Consider the following 12,697-nt stretch of genomic DNA (forward strand, 5'->3'; position numbering starts at 1 on the left):
TTCATGGCACGATAGGTAAGATGGCATCTGTAGGTAAGACGATCCCATGGAGGTTTCTCTGGAACACACATGTACCCCTAAATCTTTATATTTATGTTTCCTTCAAGCGCACTTCCTTTTCGGTTGCAGGCTCATTTAAGGGACTGAATGAACACAGCATTCAGTCTCCTCCCTGACCTCCAGCAGTAATACATGCTCTTCATCTTGAAAACAGGCCAACTTTATAGCAAAAATTCTGCTCTCGCGGCCAGCCCTGTTCGATGCCAAGTGAGTTTTCAAGAGTTGCACCAATATAACACAGTGGAGTTTGCCCTCTCTCATGTGCACTCCCCAGGTAGAGAAGTATCACTCCAAGCCCAGGTACCGGGCACTTTCAGTCTGATGCAGGACTTAAAAATCCAGCAAGAAACAATCCCTAAATTCAAGACTGTCTTAGGGGACTAACAATATCAGGTGCCTAAGCTGAAACACCTTGAAGTGGCCTGATTTTCAGGTAGCTTGTGTTCAGGATGGCATCTATGAAAACTGTATGGAGGCCAGGAACTATCTATCTCCATTTCACAGCTAGGAAAACCGAGGCACAAAGGAATGAAAAGACTTGTCTGAGGTCACACAGCAAGTGAATGGCAGAGAGGGCCAAGAGTCCTGCTCCCCTGAGGCCTGAACCTTGACCTCCGGGGGCTGGATCACACCGCTTCTCAGATAATTGGACTCCAACAGGGCCATCGATATTGTAAAGAAAACCAGGGAAAGAGCAGGCTTTGCAACCTGTTTGCCCAGGAAAGATAAGCTGATGCCCAGAGATAAAGAATATCCTTGGCCACTATGCAGGACTTGTGCTTTGAGGCATCATGAGTGCCTGAAGATCCAACACAAGAGTACCCCCAATTGCCTTCCTGTGCTGCCTCTTGTGCATGGGAGAAGCTTTCTGCAAAATATCTGCCAAGACAGCCCATGGCCTGCCTCCAGTCCAGGATCGTGAGTCTGGCAGAGACCGCCTGGGTCGCTGAATGCAGTCGCCTGCAAGCAGGGACAAACATGAACTTGATGCTTAGGGCAGGGGGGTCCACAGTGACATCCCCATGCCCCCCTCCACCTCCATGCACCACTGGGCAGTCCTCACCATCCTGTAATAACGAGGACATCAAAACCCCAAAGCCTCCAAAGTGACAATGTGCCAATGGCAAGGAAGGAGCTAGGTGAAATATGTCCTGATGCCCTTAGGGGGAGACCCAGACCCCATACCATGAAAAAAGGCAAGAAATACCCCGCCGATTGGACATGGGGGGAACTCCTTTTTTCACCCCAGATCTGGGGGTTGGTTTCAGCTTGAGCATGGGACCAGGGCAATATCACCAGGCACCTGAGAGAGCGGAGCACCGGTGCAATTGCCCAGTCTCCCAGTTCTAGCTGTGCCCAGTCTCTTGTGCTTCAGAGGAAAATGAAAACACAACCCTGAGAAGCCCAGTTCTGCAGGACGGGGAGCATGAATTCCTCCCTGGCCTTGACAAGTGACCAGCAGCAGCCTGGAAGCATGGCACTAATTAATTAAATGCAACAGAAAGGCGGCGCAGTGAGTCCTGTAAGCATATGGAGAGATCCTGGAGGAGAGCAAGGAGTCTGGCCTGACCTTGCATGCACATGCAACCAACAGCCTTCCTGTAGCCTAAGCCCAAGCATGTCATACTTCTCTGTCATGGCCCTTGACTCCCCTGCCTTGACCTGTGGCATGTTGTGGGGGCTTCTTAGTGTTTCCAGCTTTGTAGTGCGTGGCAGGGTTTCATAGTTTCATAGTAGTTAGGGGCTGCAAGGGACCACGCAGACTGTTGGGACGTGGCAATTGTTGGGGAGTCCCTGGGGAAACTGCTGCTTGTAAATGCAGGGGACTGGACTTGCTGGCCCGGTAAGCCTGTTCCAGCCCTGGGGTCCTATGTCCTCCCTTATAGCTCTCCCATGCTGATACCAGCGTAGCACGAGGCAGCAACTGGCTATGCTAATTCAAACGTGCACTCCCAGCCTCAGCTTGCCGTACCTGTCACACTTCCACGGGGCTTGCCTTCCTAACATGGTGGGTGCAACGTCCAGCACAATACAAAACAGCCTTGAGCTGCTACTCCTATTCTTATAACCAAGTGCAGAGGTGATCAGTAAGGTCTCTTAAAGCCCCTAACATCTATGAAACTTATACCTATGGGATTTGAAGCCAGGCAACAGGAGAGCAGCGGCGAAGCTAAGCGAAAGCAGACCCCTACGATGTGAAGTAGCGGAGGGGCACAGAAACAAGCGGAGGTGAGGTTTTGTGTCGTGGGCTCCTTGGGGACACGGCGCAGAAGAGAGCTCAGAAGACTCCAGGATGGCACGGGAGGGCACCGGCTTTAAGGAGGGGAGAGGTGGATAATTTATCTCCTTCCTTATCTTCCCTGGCTCCATGACACCCTGCTCTGCCCATATCATGGCCCGCCATCCATCCGTCATTGGTACCACTGGGCATTTGGAGTCTGCAAAAGTCTCTCTGCTTAGAAACCCACTTCTCTGTTGCTGCTTGCAGCGGTGATCGGAGACCTTGGGCGAGTGGCTTTCCTTCCCATACCTTTGTTCCCCTCCCTGCTCTTGGTCTGGCTTCTCTGCAAAGACGGGGAGGCCCCTGGGACAGGGGTTTCCCTTACGATGCTGTGTCTATGGCACCGAGGACTCAATCCCTCAGCGTGCCTCCTAGGTTTGAGCACATGCATCATTCTTGGCACCCATTTGCTTCCCCCCCCGACCTCTCCTGGTCTGCTCATCGGTGCAATCACCCTTGGTAACCATTCCCCTTTCCCGTCTGCCTGATGCCAGCTGTCACTTGTCAGCTCCTGGGGACACGAGTGGAATAAGAGCTATGTGAGCAAGGAGCCGGCGAGTCGGGGCCGGGAGGAGAGCTGTAGGTGCTCCCGTGTTGCTCTCCTGCCTCCATCCTGCCCGTGGCGGGGGTAATGGGATGCAATTCTCCGGCTCGCTGTCATTACAGAGGAGGTCCGGCATGATGGCCGCTTCTGGCCTCAAAACCCCTGCTCTATTCACGGCTGCCAGTTGGTAACGCATTGCCCAGGGGAAAGAAAAGCCACATTCATGCCTTTGCAGCCCTGGGCACCTTTGTCAGGGAGATTGCGACTGGTGGGTTTGGTTTTTTTTGCAGCGGCCAGGCCATATTCTCAGCGGGTGGAAACTGGGTTGGCTCCATGGTGGGAGATGGGCTGATTTCCACCCGCTGCAGGTGCGGCTCCCCGGTGTCTGGGTTTGGAGCGGTGCCTCGCGGGCCGCCGATGGGCGGCTGCGACAGATAAACCCGAGCGGAGAGGGCTGAGCGGTGGGATCCTCGCCTCGTCTTTCGGCTCCCCTGGCTCCTTTCCAGGGGGGTGTGTGTGTGTGTGTGTGTGTTTGTGCGTGTCTGTTATATTTAGAGGGCCCATTTAGAGCTGCAATTCCCACAGGACAAAGAGATGCTAATTAGCTCCCCCTACTGTTCCCTTTTGTTCAGGGCTAGCTCCCACGCTAGGACTTGGCACTTCTGTACGCGGCAGAGGGAGCTCTTTGTTGCAGCCAGTGTTAGCTCAGTTGGGGAATGCAATGTACCCAGCAGGGGAAAAAAATAAACCTCAGCATGGCCCACTCCCTGCCAGCCCCCAGCTACTGCCGGGCGCCTGAGGCATCACGGCCAGCCGACATTTCCGATGCCGTTCGTCGCCAGAAGAAACACGGCTGGCTTCCCAATGGTTTTCCCACCCCCCTCAAACTCCCTCCTTGTTCGCGCCGTCCCTGAAAAAACCTCCAGGTCAGAAAAGCCAACCTGAAGGGAGGGATGGACCGTGAGCCACAGGGAGGCAATATCTTCCACGCCATAGTCTCGTTTGTGATTGTCGCCCCTGGACTTCCACCATGTCAGCTCTGGGCCTTGCCCAGCTCCAGAGCTACGGGCACGGTGGCCTTCTCCCTTGGACACGGAGGAACAGATTCCTCCCGACCCCTTCCCTAAAGTCACAAGAGACTTTTGGGTGTTGTTTGGCTCTCCGGATAGGCACAAAAGCGCCACCGGGATAACAGAAAGGGATTTTGCCAGCGCTGGCGCTTTCCCGTCTCATCGGTACGCTCCTCGCACTGCTGCAGGACTGATGCATTCACGCTCCTCCTCTATCCTCTTCCCCTTCCCATCACTGCAGCTCCGTGAGCATTTCCCAAGGGAAATGCTCACAGTTCCTAGGACGCCAGAAAGTTGCCATCCAGACCCCACTGCAGCTCCCAAAGATGCAACCAAGCAAGCCTTAAATTGGAGGGTTTGGGTACCGCAGTAGCATGGAGACGAAGTGACCACGCTTTGACCCATAGCCCCCAGAAGGGTTTTCAGCTCATGCTAAACCCTGAGCGGCCACGACCTGCATGGTTATGATCAGGCCCCGAGTGAGATGGCAGCATAGACATGCCCTGGGTGGACTCGAGTTGCTTGTGCAATGCTGCACGTGGAGCTGGGGTTTCTTCCTTCATCCCTCAACACACACCTCTAGTCCAACCTCCACCTCGCTACTGAATTCAATAGCTGCTGCCTTCATTTTAAAAGCAAAGTCTTTCTCACATCCGTTAGGAAGGAACAAGGAGTCCAGCATCCCTGCAACGGGCAACCGGGGGTCTTTGGCACGCTTCACACCAATGACCAAGTGCAACTTATGCAGATAAATTGTCATTTGGGAGCCTACCAGCTTGTTTGCTCCCTTAGTCGCAGGGTAACAGCTGCAGAAGGTGGTTGTTGGTGCCAAGGCAGCTGCCCAAATTGCCCTGAGCAGAGAGGCTGAAGGGGAATAAGATCTTTTGGGAAGCTCTTCATGGGTGAGAAAGGAGTTTCATCACTGGCAGGAGATGACGGGACTCAAAACGCAGCAAGGTGTCAGAAGGTCTTCAAGCAAGGGAGATAATCCAAACCTTTCCAACTTCTTGACTGCTGCGTCATGGGAAAATGATATGGTGGGATTGGAAACCATCACAGATTAAACTGGAAACAGGACCTTTTGTCCTTCAGCATGTTCCAGTGCTGCTGTGTACCGATTAATAGATGCCACGCTTCAATAGGAGACATAGCTGTATTTCAGAGGGCAGGAAAATTTCCTTTGCTTGTATGTATGCATAGATAACTTATTTATAAGTTAGATCTTATTGCAAAGGTGCCAGGGAGGGGAGCTTTATAGGAAGCATCAGTAGCTTCCTGGGGAGAAAAAACCTGGGATTTAAAGCATTATTCAACGTAGGAGAGAAAGGAATAGTAAGGACTGATGTCTAGAAGCTGAAGCTAAGACAGTCAAATTAGGAGGCACATGTACTTGCGAAGGATCGGATTTAATTCTTTGGATCTGACATGCAAGGAAAAGTAGGAGTCTTCATGCTTTCAAGTGTTTATATCACAATTGGAGGCTTTCTAGGAAAAATAAGCTCTGGTTAAAGTATTGCTGAGCTCAATAATGGAGTCCCTGGATGAAATGTTAGAGTCCCCTGCAAGGAGCTGATTCGATATTGGCCTTAAAATCGATCTCCCAATAAAGCAAATAAGGAAATAAATATGGGAGGTTGGCATTCAATGACTTGAGGGCCATACAAACGGCATGACATTTGTTATCACTTAGGAGCAGCTCTAACTGTACTGCTTTGATGGCATTATCTGTGAAATAGTAGTCAGGGGAGGTTCATTCTTGCACAGTTTGGATTTCAAGACATGCTGGTATCCAGGAGCCAAGTAGTAATGAGTCAGCCATATGCATCCATCCCCAACATCCTGGCCACGCCACATGAGCTCTCCTCTCCCCCACCCCAAAATCAGAATCCCTTGCCCTCAGATGAAGTTGCAAACATGCAGCGGGGCGAGAGGCAGGACTCCTGCGACATTAATCCCAGCAACAGCACAGATCAGAAGACTATCAGAAAAGGTCTCTCTTTTTGCTGTGTGTTGGCAACAGACCGGGGGGCTTCAAAACAGGGGAAAAAAATCAACGGGCCACGTCTTCGGCTTCACGGCTTGGATTCCGCCGCTCGCTCGCTAGCAGACCTGACGGTAAAGAAGGGCCTCTTGCAGGAATAAATGTACGCTCCCAAATCCCTACACTTCCACGAGGTTCGCATGTGTCTGGTAGGAGTTTGATCCGTGTCCCAAGAGGGCATCCCTGACCAGCAACACACGTGCAGGCGCCCGCACCCGCGTCCACGCACGCTGGCAGGCCGGCCAAGGCACGGACACACAAAGAGGGAGAGGGCGACTCTCAAAGGTTGCATCGGTGTTAAACTCTAATAAACAAGGCCCGTTCGGGAAAGCGGAAAGAATCCGAGGCCTCTCGGACAAAGCATTTAATCCAGCCCGGCGCGACCTTTGACATGATTAGGGATCGCAGTGACCCTAATCCAATCAGATTGATTAACTAAAGCAGAGACCCCATCAGCTGACCCCCTTCTGTCCTCCCCTATTGAGCTCCGACCAAACAGTGGGAGAGACGTGCTGGATTTGCACCACAATGAACCCGCACTGAGAACCTGTTTCATTACGGGGCGACTTAAACTCCCATTACTCCATCAATGTATCATTCTTCAATAGTTCATTAAAAGCTGCTCTTCCACAATAACTATTAGCCATTTCTCAGTCCAGCTGGCAGGTTTAAAGCCCCAGCCAGTCTTTAGCAGGAGGGGCAGGAGGCAGTGAAAGAAGTGGGTGGACAAGGGCTCTCTTTTTAAATTTAAACGAACAGGGGGCTGAAAATAGTTTGAGGTAATTTACTTTTATTGAAAAGGGTTGGGAAGGGGGGACTTTTATTCTGGTCTAATTATGTGCTGAGGTCTTTTAAAAGGACAGGGCTCTAATAAGATTGTTGCTTCTTTTTTTTCCCCCCCTTCATGTTGGCTTGTGCTTTTGCCTCAAAAAAAAAAAAGAGTTTTAAATAGAGTCTGCATTGTGCTGGGAGATTTAAAAGAGCAGCATATCCTAAATGCCACAGGCACCAGGATTTTCTAAGTGTCTGGACAGACGGACAAATGGACTGACAGAGAGAAGCACTGAACGAGGGAAGCAAAAGTCACATAAACAGGAGCAAAAGTCCCATAATAGGAAAAGTCATACAATACAGTTGTCAATGCAGGGCTGTAGTCTACAGTGCACTCTCTAGGGCTTCATTCAAGCCAGTTTTAAATGTGCGCTACAAGTGAGTCTCTGTTAGATCCTGTTGCAGTCAAAAGCTACGGTGACCCCAGTGAATGAGCTGAGCCTAATACATAAGCAACTAGGTACAACCTGCAAGAATAAGACCGCTTTGAGCATTTGAAAGCACAGGCCAAACTCTAGCGGCTGCTACATCGCAGTGACGTAACATCAGGAGCAACCCCCTGGAACAAAAATGGGTGTCCGCTGGTGCTGGGAACAGCATTTTAGGCCTGAAAGATGGTGTTGGAGGAAAACAATTTAAGACAAGAACAATTTTCCTACAGGAAATAGATGTCAGTAGGTAATCCCAGTCTGGACTGCCTATTCCCAACAGCTGGAGGAAGAACCAAGCCTTCTAGCTGTGCTGGGATGTTTCTGGCGGAGCTGCCCGTCCCCTGGCATTAGCAAAGCCTCTCAAGGGACTTCTACCCGCCTGAAAGAAAAGCAAGCTGGATCCAACAATTCTTTACCAGCACAAGATGTATCTGGTACCCGAGGCCTGGAGCATGGCGCTGCTACTCAAACCCTAGCTCAGGGAGCTAGGATGCACCAACATCCAGCTGCTCTGATGCAAAGGATGGGCAACTTGTCTGTTGGCTCCTCGTGACCTGGATCAAAGCTAGAGGAGAACTGGTTAGTAAATGAGCAGGGGATTATCCAAATGGTATCAGGCCCCCTTGCTTAAATTCCCTGGCGGTCCATAAACACCGGTTGTGAGTGCGACGATTGCTTAGTCCTGGCCTCACTCATCCCTGCAAAGGACTTGCCTCTGTTACCAAAATAATCCTGTTCCAACCATGCTCGTAGCTATCCACACAAGAGTGCAGGGGGTTTCCCTGCCTGGGTGGTCAGCCCACAGCTGCGCACACTTTCATACCACAGGAGAGGCTCCTATTTTAAACCGGCTCTCTACCCACGTCCAACACGGCCATCTGCCATCAGGCACCCCCTGAATCAGAGGCCGAAGGACGAGATACTCAAACAATGAGCAAGGTAGCGGCGATGAGACTCTGGGCACAAAACCAAACGTTGCCAGGCGGAGGCAGGCTTAGCTGAGGACAAAGGGAGTCGCTCCATTAACTTCAGTGACCGACGCCGATCCACACAACCTGGGAGAATTCCCCAAGTATGCTGCTCCCCTCTGGCAGTCCAGACCGGGATTACCTACTGACATCTATTTCCTATAGGAAAATTATTCTTGTCTTAAATTATTTTCCTCCAAGACCATCTTTCAGGCCCAAAACGCTGTTCCCGACGCCGGTGGACGCCCACGTTTGTTCCAGGGGGTTGCTCCTGATGTTACGTCACTGCGACGTAGCAGACGCCAGAGTTTGGCCTGTCGGCTTCAGCGCGGGGCTGAACGAGGCTCCTAGGTAGCGTGGCTTTTACGCTGTGAAATCCAGCCCTTGTTTTTTGGTAAGAGCTCAAGTATGCTGCTCCCCTCGGGGGCCTGCACAAGAATGTGACCGAGCTGTTTTTTCCCCTCTCCCCCTCCTGCTGGAGGTGAAGCAAAGCTGAAGGGTGGCTCGACTCTCCCTCGAGGAACAACATTCTTCCGTTGTGAAACCGTCCCGACCTTCTTCCCTTCGCCGGTCACCCGGCCGCTGAGAGCCTGCAAACTTTGGGAGGGGCACTTCCACGGCTTCAATGCCAGGGGCACGGGGTTGGCATCCCTGGGGATTTTTGCCTCTTGGTAAGTGGGGATGGCTACAGCGGGATGGAGGGGAGGACCTGGTCTGTGCAGTGTCCAAGAGCTGAGGACATTTCTACCAGTATTTTAGGAAAGCCTTGTATTTAGGGAACCAGACTGAGGCTGAAGAAACCTCCGCTCAGTGCCACAGACTCCTTAAGTGACAACGGGTCAGCCTCAGCCTTACTAGAGCAGTATTCAGCTTTGCTGTATCTGCATCAACGCAGTGCAGCCCCTTAAGTATAGATGCAGATCTAACACTATAGAAGGGGTTTTCAATAGTACAAGTATTCCCATGGGGAAATGGGAGTAATTATTTGGACATGCTTCCTATTTGGGGTTCAACCACAGGGCCGTAGGAAAGGAAGGCTGGAAAAGACCAGATGAGGTTATCTAGTTGAGCTGCCATCTCAGGTAGGATTGTCCCTAACAAACCATCCCAGTCAAGGCTCTCTGTAACCTTCTCTTGAAAATGTCCAAGGTTGGAGATGCCACAATTTCTCTAGGCAGCTTTTTCCAATGCTTGACCAGCCTCCGAGTCAGAAAGTTCCTCCTCATGTCCAACTAAATTTCCCTTGCTGCAGTGTGAGGTCGGTGCTCCTAGTCCTGTCCCCTACATGTGACCATTTATTTATCTAGCCATAGAGAAAAGCCCATCTCCACTGTCTCTGTAATCATGCTTTGGGCATTTGAAGACTGTCATCCCCTTCCAGTCTTCTCTTCTCCAGACTAAATATCCCTAGTTCTTTCAACCTTTACCCAAAAGTCTTGCTTTCCAAGCCGCTCATCATTTCTGCTGCTCTACACCGCTCTCTTTTCTATGCGTCCACATCATTCTTCAAGTGTAGGGCTGAAGATGGGATGTAATACTCCAGATGAGGCCTCACAGGTGCATTTACATGAGACACTCACTGTGTGTAGTCTAATAATATGCATGTCATGGCACGTGTGTCTCCACGTGCACATTTACTGTGCAGGAACCAAAATTACTGCACAGTGCAGGTGCACGTCTACCCATGCATGCCCGTACTATGCAGTAAATATGGCCACTCCTGCCAATTTGAGCATAAATTTGATACCTGCATCATGGTCATTCTGGATCCTGGGCCCACCCTGCAGTGTCAGCAACACCGCCCAACTTCGTGGCATCTGCAATTTTGCTTAGAAATTTGTCTTCAATCCCATTGTCCAGATTATTAATAAATATATTAAATAATGCTGGACCCAGGACAGACCCCTGGGGGAACCTCACTTAATACCTCCTTCCAACTAGACATTGACCCATGGATGAGTACTCGTTGAGCACAAAGACCCGACCAATTATATATCCACCATACAGTACTTTCATCTACCTTGTATCTTCTGTCTTAATTTTTCAGGTCCACACCAGGGATATTACTGATATAATTATTTTTAAAAAATAACACTTCTGATGATAGTGGTAACTCTTTGAAAGGAAAACCTGACCCAAATGCCTCTGTACCTTTTCCCCCGGTACTGGAAAGAGGGGAACCGATCTGTTCTTGCTTTATTGAGGTGGCAAGCTGTTTGTCAACGTGGCATCCATAACAATGCCCTTATTTTGGCTGGAGTCTCCTGGGGCCAGATCCTTGTCCAGCCAGTTGGGCATCAGTGTGGACTTAGGCATCTAAGTGCAATGCTGTTCCACCCGGGTCAAAACTCTGGAAAACTGTTACTAGTGGGTGGTTCATCTTCTTCCGCATTGCTTTATGTGACCCAGTCTTAAGGGTCAGATGATGTGCTGGACAACAGGACCTGAAGAGGTGCACTAGAATTACACTTGGGTGCCCAGGTACACTTAGGGTGCTTTTACAGGTGCTTTGGGGGTGGGGAGGAGTGCTTTAATGACAGCAGCTCTGGGAACTGCTCTCATTAAAGCACCTGCAGGGTCTTGTGTATTCAGTGCCCCATGCTTCAAAATAGCAGTGGGGACCCTTTAAACTCAAGCTCATTCAAGGAGCTTTAGCTAATGTGCCCATGCCGCCATTTCAAAGTGTGGGGGACACTGAATACACAAGCTGCAGCAGCTGATGGAGCATGCTAATTAGCATTACTCAATTAATCGAGTCTGCTCTGATGCACTGTAATGACAGTGCATTGGAGCAGCCTCCCCACACCTCTACAGGCACCCTTATATGCCTAAGTAGTGGAACAGAGTTTGGCCCCTCATTGATTACGGTAATACAAATCTGTAATAAAAGCATGATTTCCCACAGGTTGCTGGGATGCTTCCTGAGTAGTTCTGCAAAAAAATCAACCTAAAACAATCCAGGGCTGTTATGGATTACAGAGCGGGAAGAAACAGAGCACTAAGCCCCTTATTTCTCCTGATAGGAAGTATCAGGAGAACTTGTTTGACGTGAATTTATGAGGTCAATCATATTAGACAGATTTTAGGATGGTCTCCCTGCAGTGTATCCCAGAGGCTACCCTGCCCTGCTGACAGGAGGTCAATTGCTGTTGCTCTGGCATTCAGACAAGCTAATTGCGCTGGGAGGAGTGTCAATCTTTGGAGGAACCCGCAACGGTGTCTTTGCTGCACAGCAAAAAGGTTTTTTCCAGGTCTGTATGACGGGTGCTATCCCACCAGCTTTTTTATCCCTTTCATAATGGTGCCAGGCTTGGTGTCTGGCCTCACCATCTCAGTGCAGGTCAAGTGCAACAGCCCCTTTGCCCACCGGCTGAATGACCTTGGGCAATGGTCAAGCTAAGAGTCCAAGGCTGAATAAATGGGAGCAAGACTGGGCCCTAGAAGACATGTTTTTGCTGCAGAGGACAGTGAAACCACTGCTCTTGCTTTACAAGAGGTCCCCACTGACATCCAGCATAAGGCCCTGATCTACCTCTTATTCTAGCCAGCCGAAAGACTCCCTGGATTAGAACCGATGCTACGTCTATCCCCAGCACGCCGTGCTTTCTAAACCCGTGATCTGCTCTGAGAAGAGGGATCTGCTAATTGGTGCAAATTTCTCATTTCTGTGCTTTTGAGTTGTCTCCCCCCGTGATATCATCAGCCATGGTACCATAAGAGACCAGCCCCCCCAAAACCAGCCCTGCTGGGCCTGGTAGCTTTTCACAAACTGCATTGTCCTGATTATAAGTCCACATTTGTTTTCCCTCCACAAAACATGTCCATTTGTACGTGCCCTCTGTGCAGGGTCAACCTACAACTGACTGCTGCACGTGTCGTATTTTGGTGAATGCAATAAAAATACCAAGTCACAAAACTCTTGAGGATTGATCAGGGTAAACCAGAATTGCACTTAGTGATCCAAAGTGCTTTAGTATTTTTAGGTATCCAGGTTGTTGCCATACTGGTCTAGAGGAAAATGCAATCAGGACTCAAAGGAAGTTAGATGAGCACCTTGCCGGGGTCATCTGACCCCGGTGCTCTTTCCTGCTCAGGCAGGGGGTCGGACTAGATGATCTTCCTAGGTCCCTTCCGACTCTAGCTACTATGAAACTATGAAACTAGGAGAGATGATCTGTTTTATTAGACCAACAAGATTTTTGGAAAAGAAAATTTTTTTGCAAAAATCTTGTTGGTCCAATAAAAGATATTACTTACTACTACTGCTACTATATCTACTATGAGTCCTGATTGCCTTTTGGTATTTTTAGTGCATTTAACCCTCCAAGTCCATTCTTTTGTTTTCTGATTTCCCTCTGGAGTTTTGTAAGAACAATCACAATTCAGGGGCTTTATCTGCAGTTGTCGACTTATATTCAGGGAAAATGCTGTTTTTCCTAAAGCAGAACCTGAAAATATAAGGCGGACTTAT

General features: G+C 49.9%; 1 protein-coding gene across 1 annotated transcript in view; it reads right to left on the minus strand.

Moving 5' to 3' along the window:
• WNT3A (Wnt family member 3A) overlaps window positions 1-12,697 on the minus strand; it is a 91,578-nt gene that overhangs the window by 30,784 nt on the left and 48,097 nt on the right. The window lies entirely within an intron of this gene.

The sequence above is a fragment of the Crocodylus porosus genome, unplaced genomic scaffold (genome assembly GCF_001723895.1).
Source record: "Crocodylus porosus isolate Cpor-Errol unplaced genomic scaffold, CroPor_comp1, whole genome shotgun sequence".
NCBI lineage: Eukaryota > Metazoa > Chordata > Crocodylia > Crocodylidae > Crocodylus > Crocodylus porosus.